This window comes from Nomascus leucogenys, chromosome 12, assembly GCF_006542625.1.
Source record: "Nomascus leucogenys isolate Asia chromosome 12, Asia_NLE_v1, whole genome shotgun sequence".
NCBI lineage: Eukaryota > Metazoa > Chordata > Mammalia > Primates > Hylobatidae > Nomascus > Nomascus leucogenys.
In genome coordinates, this window is record NC_044392.1 from 30,102,350 (window position 1) to 30,112,260 (window position 9,911).

The following is a 9,911-nucleotide window of genomic DNA, read 5'->3' on the forward strand; positions in this document are numbered from 1 at the left end:
TTGATAATTGTCCTCTTCCTGACGTATACTTTCGTGTGGCAGAATTTAGAGAGGTGGAATAGTATAGTAGAAATAACATGGATGTGCCGGGCATGGTGGCTCACATCTGTAATCCCAGCACTTTGGGAGGCCAAGGTGGGCGGATCATGAAGTCAGGGGATCGAGACCATCCTGGCTAACACGGTGAAACTCCATCTCTACTAAAAAATACAAAAAATTAGCCGGGCATGGTGGCGGGCGCCTGTAGTCCCAGCTACTCTGGAGGCTGAGGCAGGAGAATGATGTAACCCAGGAGGTGGAGCTTGCATTAAGCTGAGATTGCGCCACTGCACTCCAGCATGGGAGACAGGGCAAGACTCCGCCTCAAAAAAAATAAAAATAAAAATAACATGGGTGCTGAAATCATGGGCTCTGGGTTTTTGTTTGTTTTTAGAGACAGGTTCTCACTATGTTGCCCAGGCTGGTCTTGAACTCTTGGGCTCAAGTGGTCCTCCCACCTTGGCCTCCCAAAGTGCTGGGATTACAGGAGTAAACTACCATGCCTGGTGGCAGGGAATTTTTTGTTTTGTTTTTGAGACAGTGTCTCACTCTGTCACCCAAGCTGGAGTACAGTGGCACAATCATAGCTCACTGCAGCCTTGAACTCCTGGGCTCAAGCAATCCTCCTGTCTCAGTCTCACTTGTAGCTAGGATTACAGGTGCATGCCACCATGTCTGGTCCACTCCATATCTTTACTCCTCTTTATAGTAATAGTCCTTGAAAGATTTCACTAAACTTGCTATTTCCAGTTTTTTTGTTTGTTTGTTTATTCTCCTCAACACTTCAGTCAAGATTTTGCCTCCACACTCCACTAGACTTAATCTTGGGAGGTGACCAGTGGCCTCTGTATTGCTAGATCCAGTGGTCCATTGTCAGTCCTGATCTCTGTGCAACAGCAGCATTTGATGCAGTTGATTACTCTCTTCTCCTTCATACATGCTTCCAGGGCTTTGTTTCTTCTTGCCCTTATGGTTGTTCCTCCTGTTCTCCTCAACTCTTAATATTGGAGTATCCAGGATTCAGCTCTTGGTCCAGTCTTTACACACATTCCCTTAGAAATCTTACCTAATCTTGTCATTTGAAATCACATCTTCGTGCTGACAAATCTCAAGTTGTTGTCTCCCACTTGACTTCCCTTGAATTTGGAGTCATCCGGTTCTCTTTTTGACATCTTCATTATTTCAAGTTAAGCAAGTCCCAAACGCATTCCAGTCTGCTTTCACAGACCTCCTCCACATGCATTCTGTCCCATCTCAGTTGATGGCAACTGAATCCTTCCAATTAGGCCAAAAACTGTGGAGTCATACTGACTCCGTAACTTCTCTCTCAACTCACCTCTAATTCATCAGGAAATCCTCTGATGCTACCTTTAAAATATCTTTAGAATCTGACCGGTTCACACTGCCGCCATCGTGACCACCTGGTCCTCTCCTACCATCATCTCTCACCTGGAATACTGCAGTAGCTTTCTAACTGGTCTCAGGCTTCTACCATTCCCCCTCTCCCCAGAGTCTGTTCTCAACAGAATGGTGAAAAACTCTTTCAAAATGTAATCATATCATGCCATTACTTTGCTCAAAACTCTTCAGTGGCATCCCATCTTCCTCGGAGTGAAACCCAAAATTCTTTCAGTGGCCTACAGGGTCTCGTGATGCATCCCCAAGTCACCTTGCTGACCTCTGCCCTTGTCTTTGCCTTCCTTGCTGTGCTACAGCTACACCAGCCTCTTTGCTGTTCCTCAGACACACCAGGTGTGCTCCTGCCATAGGCCTTGGACTTGCTGTTTCTCCTGCCAGAAAAGCCCTTCCTCCTCAACTACTGCATGAAAGTCATTCTCTTGAATGACTTTCTCAAAATCTCCCTGAGTACACCATCCAATCCCTTTACCCTCTGTTTTTCCAGAACATTCTAACATTCCAGAATTTTCTCTGATATATCCCAAACCACTCACTACAACAGCAATTGTCATAGTGAGTGCTCACATAATTACTGAATGTATTAATTATGTTGAAGATGTGAAGGAAGATGGTAGTTTTGAAAATGATGTACCACAAGAACTAAATTGATTTTGAGCACCTAGCATCTGCAACGGGATGAAACCATTGCTTCTGGATTTCAGAAAGTCATAAAGAGAGAAAAGGCAAGAAAAGATGTACAATTAAATGTGTTATGTAGACAATTAGGTCAGCCAAAAGAGAAGCAAGTTAAAATAATTTGCCAGGAAACAAATTGCAACACAAACAGTAAGCCCTTCACTGAAGCAGTGAGGAGTAGAATTGATTGAAGAAAATCAGTAATGCAGAAGAGAGGTTCAAGAAGCTGCCACTGAACACGGAGGAAAAACATCAAAACTGTAAATGGATAGTATGATGTTAGATCTAGGAGACCAAAAAAAAGACTACTAAGAATTACATAGTGTTCCTGTGGAAGAAATCCAAAAAGAGTGGAACAGAGCAATCGTCAGAAACATTATTCTTTGATGTATTCTTTGATGAATACTTCAGCTTTAATAAAGCCCTTCAGGAGAAAAAAAAATTATCAAAAGACACAGTAAGTTACCTTGTAGTAGAGTATATGAATAATAAGATTAAAGGGGTAAATTCTATAAGCATTGAGACCTGAAAAATGTGTTACCTACAAGGAAGCAAAAATTAAGCTTGCCTCCGTCTTTTCTGCCACTGAATTATAGAATACTAAAACAGCATCTGTAGATTTTTGAGAGGATACAGCTGTGACTCAAGAATTTTTATACCAAACCAGTTGTCACTTAAGAATGAAAACCAGGCCAGGCACGGTGACTCAAGCCTGTAATCCCAGCACTTTGGGAGGCCGAGGCAGGTGGATCACGAGGTCAGGAGATCGAGACCATCCTGGCTAACACGGTGAAACCCCATCTCTACTAAAAATACAAAAAAAAAAAAAAATTAGCCAGGCGTGGTGGCGGGCACCTGTAGTCCCAGCTACTCAGGAGGCTGAGGCAGGAGAATGGCATGAACCTGGGAGGCGGAGCTTGTAGTGAGCCGAGATCATGCCACTGCACTCCAGCCTGGGCGACAGAGCCAGACTCCATCTCAAAAATAAAAAATAAAAGAATGAAAACCATTGAGGATTCTATGGACCACTGGAAAATTTTTCAAAAAGAATACAAACCAGCCTGGGCTCAGTGGCTCTCACCTGTAATTCCAACACTTTAGGAGGCTGAAGCAGGAGGATCACTTGAGCCCAGGAGTTTGAGACCAGCCTGGGCAACACAGTGAGACCCTGTCTCTACAAAAAGTAAAAAAATTAGCCAAGCATGGTGGCGCATGCCTGGAGTCCCAGCTACTCAGGAGGCTGAGGTGGGAGAATCATTTGAGCTCTGGAGGTCAAGGCTGCAGTAAGCCATGATGGCACCACTGCATTCCAGCCTGGGTGACAGAGCAAGACTCTGTCTTTAAAAAGAAAATAAATGAAAACCACAAACACAATATTCTTAAAAATGTGAGAGTTCAGAAAACAGAACATCCTTGTCTCTTTTCTTGATAAAAAATTACTGGAAAATTTATGTTATACAGGCAGTTAAGAGAGAAATCAAAATTGAGAGTTCAAAAACAGATAATTCTTCCACTTGAAACCCTTTGATGAAGTCTCATTGCACTTACAGTGAAAACTGAACTGCCTACCTTCCTTGATCTCATCATTTGCTGCCAGGGTAGCATTCTGTTTTACGTCACAGCACACTCAAAATAATTCAAGGAGAATTTAATAAAGGTAAATTTATAAAGGTAGTAGGGCTTAAAGAAGCTACAAAGGATAGTACACCTTGAAGGGTTGAGGGAAGGCAGAGGTTACCAAAACCTGGAAGGACAAAGTCACATGGAGAGGGCTACCTTGACTTTTGGCCAAGGGATGCAGCCAGCCTAAGGTGATCTTACAGGGAGGATGCCAGGGGAATAAATACCCTGGCCTAGTTGTTGTTTTATTCCCTGTGATCTGATGCTAGGACTCTTTTTTTTTTTTGACAAAGTCTCACTGTGTTGCTCAGGCTGGAGTGCAGTGGTGCAATCTCGGCTCACTGCAAACTCTGCCTCTCAGGTTCAAGCGATTCTCCCGCCTCAGCCTCCTGAGTAGCTGGAATTACAGGCACGTGCCACCACACCAGGCTAATTTTTGTATTTTTAGTAGAGATGGGGTTTCACCATATTGGCTGTCCAGGCCGGTCTCAAACTCTTGACCTCAAGTGATCCCACCTCGGCCTCCCAAAGTGCTGGGATTACAGGCATGAGCCACCACACCCAGCCAGACTCCCCTATTTTTGAACCCCATTGAAAAACAAAGGGCAAGGAATCCTAGCGGTGTAAGCCACACCAGTCACCATCCTGAAAGGAGGGTAGAAAGTGCATCTGATGCCCAGATTCCATTCCCCAGCTATTGTGGATGTTGTTAACGTTGGCTGCCAATGGCTCACATTTGCCCCCTTCTCTGGAGAACTGCTGTCAGCCAATGGGAGCCACTTCACCTCTGAATTATGTCCCATTCCTGGGGGTACCTTGGAGCCAATGGTAGACTGATATTGGGGTCCAAAAGGCTGACCCCCTTATCTGAAGGTGGGACAACTCCATGTTGTGATATATGCTTCAGATGCCACACACACCCTTGAATCTGGCCAAGGCTAGACTTTACCTGAGACCATTTTTGCTTGGCCTTTTCCCTTCATTGTCTTGCATCTTCTAGTCTCTTAGATAGTTGAACACTCCTTCAATAAATCACATGCACCTGAATCCCTGTAGCCAACTGTTTCTAAAGAGCCCAACTGAAGAGGGTTAGTCCCAGTATTGGTCCCAGAAAACAGGTTCTAAGGATGGGATTCTAGAATTAGATCACCCACTGAAGAGAGAGCAATAAGGATCACATCACTGGTGGTAGGTGGGGTAAGTACTGATATCAGTAGTCTCTGACATGCAGCAGCAGTGCCATTCATTGCTAAAATGTTCACCTCTGGTGAAGTGAGAGGGTTACAAGTAGAGGGGAATGTGAAAGTCATGCCATCTCTTGGCATTTGAGAGGAACAGGAGATACAATCATTTTAAGGATTTTGAAATGGAGCAGCTGCTGCTAAACTCCATTCTTAGCTTGGAAAAAAGAAAATGACAGATGAGACAGATGCAGGGCAATCCATTGTGAGTTTAAAGCAAGATATGAGAATCAGAGATCTCTAATTCTCTATTGAAAGTATTTAAAGAGACCTTTATTTCCTGAAGCTGAAGAGCAGAGAGAGTTAAAGACCTGGCCAAGAATTAATTTTAAGGTGGCAGAATTTCAAAGAAGGATGAATTTTCAGCCTCAGCAAGTTTCCTATGCCAAAGTCAGGATCTTGTTAGGGAAAGAACAGGGCCTAGAGACTTGGGATGGGATATCTGGGTTACTTGCCCCTGAGGGTCTTTTTTATCTTTTTTTTTGAGACAGGATTTCACTCTGTTGCCTAGGCTGGAATGCAGTGGCACAGTCACAGCTCACTGCAGCCTCAACATCCTGTGCTCAAGCAATCCTCCTGCCTCAGCCTCCTGAGTAGTCAGGTCTACAGGCACATGCCACCATGCCCGGCTAATTGTTTTGTTATTTATTGAGATGAGGTCTCGCTATGTTACTTAGGCTGATCTCAAACTCCTGGGCTCAAACAGTCCTTCTGCCTTGGCTTCCCAAAGTGCTGAGATTACAGACATGAGTCACTGCACTCAGCCCACTTGAGGATCTTGAATGCTCAGATTCCCCAGAACTCCCTGGGCCTGTACAAATGGCCCAGTCCCCCTTGTTGAAAGATAAAACCCCATTTTTCCCCCTTCACTCTTGCTTGCTTGAAAGCTATTCAGTAGCCTCAAAACAAGGCAAGTAACTTCCAGGAGGATGCTGGCCCATCTCAGGATCTGCCCTCTACTACCTGCCTGGCCACCAGACCCATAACCCCTCTGGAATCAAGGCTCAAGAGAGAGGTTTAATGATTTGCCCAGCACTTACACAGGTGATGTGTGACAGAGGCGAGGCTGTAATCCAAAGTGGAACTAGGATCAGATTCTTTACAGCAAGCTCCAGGCACTAAGGCAGTTTTCCTTTCTAAATAAATCTCTCAGACTTTCACTGAGTCAGTAGAGATGGGAAACAGGTGATAAACAAGTATCATACACTCAGATTATTAAGTTACTACCCAGTCCATTTTTTTCATTAACCTTCTTTCCCATATGTAAGGCTGGCTACATAATTTCCAGGACCCAGTGCAAAATTAAAATGTGGGGCACATTTTTAAAAGCACAGAGAACTTTTCCCGTGGCAACAGCTGTGGTGAGAGGAGCGTGGCTGTCTCCTCTCCACCATGGCGTGTGCTCGCCCACTAGTATCAGCGTTCTCTGAAAGGGGGAGTCATCCGGCAAAAATGTCACTTTGCCTGCTGTATTCAAGGCTCCTATTTGACCAGGTATTGTGAACTTTGTTCACACCAACTTGCGCAAAAACAACAGACAGCCCTATGCTGTCAGTGAATTAGCAGGTCATCAGACCAGTGTTGAGTCTTGGGGTACTGGCAGAGCTGTGGCTCAGATTCCCAGAGTTCGAGGTGTTATGGGACTCACCGTTCTGGTCAGAGTGCTTCTGGAAACATGTGTTGTGGAGGCTGAATGTTTGCACCAACCAAAACCTGATGCCATTAGGATCATAGAGAGTACACAACCCAAAAACGATATGCCATCTGTTCTGCCCTAGCTGCCTCGGCCTTACCAGCACTGGTCATGTCTAAAGGTCATCGTATTGAGGAAGTTCCTGAACTTCCTTTGGTAGTCGAAGATAAAGTTGAAGGGTACAAGAAGACCAAGGAGGCTGTTACGCTTCTTAAGAAATTTAAAGCCTGGAATGACATCAGAAAGGACTACGCCTCTCAGCAAATGAGAGCTGGCAACAGCAAAATGAGAAACCGTATCCAGTGCAGGGGCCCCTGCATCATCTATAATGAAGATAATGGTATCATCAAGGCCTTCAGAAACATCCCTGGAATTACTCTCCTTAATGTAAGCCAACTGAACATTTTGAAGCTTGCTCCTGGTGGGCATGTGGGACATTTCTGCATTTGGACCAAAAGTGCTTTCCAGAAGTTAGATGAATTACATGGCACTTGGCATAAAGCTGCTTCCCCTAAGAGTAACTACAATCTTCCCATCCACAAGATGATTAATACAGATCTTAGCAAAATCTTAAAAAGCCCAGAGATCCAGCAAGCCCTGTGAGCACCACGTAAGAAGATTCATTATATAGTCCTAAGGAAGAACCCACTGAAAAACCTGAGAATCATGTTGAAGCTAAACCCATACACAAAGACCATGTGTCGGAACACCATTCTTCGCCAGGTCAGGAATCACAAGCTCTAGGTGGATAAGGCAGCAGCGGCAGCTGCAGCACTAGAAGCCAAATCGGATGAGAAGGGGGTTGCAGGCAAGAAGCCTGTGGTAGGTAAGAAAGGAAAGAAGGCTGCTGTTGGTGTTAAGAAGCAGAAGAAGCCTCTGGTGGGAAAAAAGGCAGCAGCTACCAAGAAACCAGGCACTGAAAAGAAGCCAGCAGAAAGGAAACCTACTACAGAGGAAAAGAAGCCTGCTGCATAAACTCTTAAATTTGATTATTCCATAATTGTCAAATCATTTTGGACAGCTTCTTTTGAATAAAGACCTGATCAAAGAGGCAGTGAGAAAAAAAAGAGCACGGAAAAAATGATGTTAAAGTACCAACATATAATACATTTTCCTTTAAAAATATTTTTATTAATTACAAAGCCTAATAGGGTCAACATCAATAATTATTAGAGAAATCAAAATCAAAATCACAATGAAATACTACCTCAGGCCAGGCATGGTGGCTCAGCATTTTGGGAGGCTGAGGCGGGTGGATCACTTGAGGTCAGGAGATGGAGACCAGCCTTGCCAACATGGTGAAACCCTATCTCTACTAAAAATACAAAAAATTAGCCAGGTGTAGGGGTGTGCACCTGTAGTCCCAGCTACTCATGAGGCTGAGGCAGGAGAATCACTTGAACCCAAGAGGCGGAGGTTGCAGTGAGCCGAGATCACGCCACTGCACTCCAGCCTTGGCAACAGAGTAAGACTGAGAAAAAAAAAAAAAAAGAAAGACAGAGACAGAGAGAGGAAGAAAGAAAAGAATTTTCCAGCCCTTCCAGCTCGAAGGGCTCTCTGGATCTCTGGGCTTTTTAAGATTTTGCTAAGATCTGTAATGATCATCTTGTGGATGGGAAGATTGTAGTTACTCTTGGAGGAAGAAGCTTTATGCCAAGTGCCATACAATTCATCTAACTTCTGGAAAAGAAAGAAAAGAAAGACCACCTCACACTTATTAGAATGGATACTATAAAAAAAAAAAAAACGGAACATAAGTGTTGGAGAGAATGTGGGAAAATTGGAACCCTTGTGCACTGTTGTTGGGAATGTAAATTGGTATAGACTTTAGGGAAAACAGTGTGCCAGTTCCTCAAAAAACTAATGATCTCACAATTCCACTTCTCGGTATACACCCAAAATAATTGAAAGCAGAGGCTCGAACAGATATTTGGATACTCATGTTCATAGCAGCATCATTCACAATAACCAGGGAGTAGGAGCAACCCAGTGTCCACTGACAGATGAATGGATAACAAAATTTGGAATGTATATACAATGGAATATTACGCAGCTGTAAAAGGGAAGGGAATTCTGACACTTGCTACAAGATGGATGAATTTTGAGGACATTATATAAAGTAGAATAAGCCAGTCACAAAAGGACAAATATTTTATGATTCCACTTCTGTGAGGTATCTAGAGTAGTCAAATTCAGTAGTCAAAGTAGAATGGTGGTTCGCAGGGGCTGGAGAGAGGGGAGAACGAGGAGTTAATATTTAACAGGTACAGAATTTCAGTTTTGCAAGATAAAAAAATTCTGGAGTTAGATGGTGGTGATCATTGTACAACAGTGTGAATGTACTTAATGTCACCAAACAGTACACTTAAAAATGGTTAAGATAGTAAATTTTATGTTATATGTATTTTAACACATTTAAAGATAATGTTTTTTAAGTGTAATAGAAGTATTCTAAATTTTAAAGTTTAAATTTAATTATTAGAATGAATTTTACCATTCATCTTATTTTATGCAATGCCAGTTTTAAATAGAAATTACAAGAGCTTTTATCTTATATGTGAAATCACTAAAATGTCACAATTTGCATTTTACCACTCATAAATATAAATTATTTCATTCTTATCCGAACAATACTGCATAAAACTGTTTTTATTTTATTTCTTGATATGTTCACATTCTACCAACACTCTCTACCTTTGGATCACTGATGAATAAGAAAGAACTTATTCCTGACTGGGTGCAGTGTCTCCCACCTGTAATCCCAGCAATTTGAGAGGTCAAGGTGGGCAGATCACCTGAGGTCAGGAGTTGGAGACCAGCCTGGCCAACATGGCAAAACCCCATCTCTACTAAAAAATACAAAAATTACCTGGGTATGGTGGCACATGCCTGTAATCTCAGCTACTCAGGAGGCTGAGGCAGGAGAATTGCTTAAACCCGAAAGGCAGAGGTTGCAGTGATCCGAGATCATGCCACTGCACTCAAGCCTGGGTAACAGAGCAAGACTCTGTCTCAAAAAAAAAAAAAAAAAAAAAAACTATATATGATAGGGTTCCTAGGTCATTCTTATTTCTCTGAATACCATTACCTTCTTTCTGCATTGGAAATAAGTTCTAGTTCTAATGGAAAGGATGGCCTCTGGGGGGCTATCAGCACTTCTGCTATTGTAGACGTGTTGGTCTGGGCACATGTTGATACATGTGGAGCACATGCCAGTATGAGCA

General features: G+C 43.1%; 1 pseudogene across 1 annotated transcript; it reads left to right on the forward strand.

Annotated features, from left to right (window-relative positions):
• Window positions 1-6,386: 6,386 nt before the first annotated feature.
• On the forward strand, window positions 6,387-7,662 carry LOC100592510 (annotated as a pseudogene). The gene has a single exon (XR_001116637.2). The product of XR_001116637.2 is annotated as a 60S ribosomal protein L4 pseudogene (transcript).
• The last annotated feature ends 2,249 nt before the right edge of the window (window positions 7,663-9,911 follow it).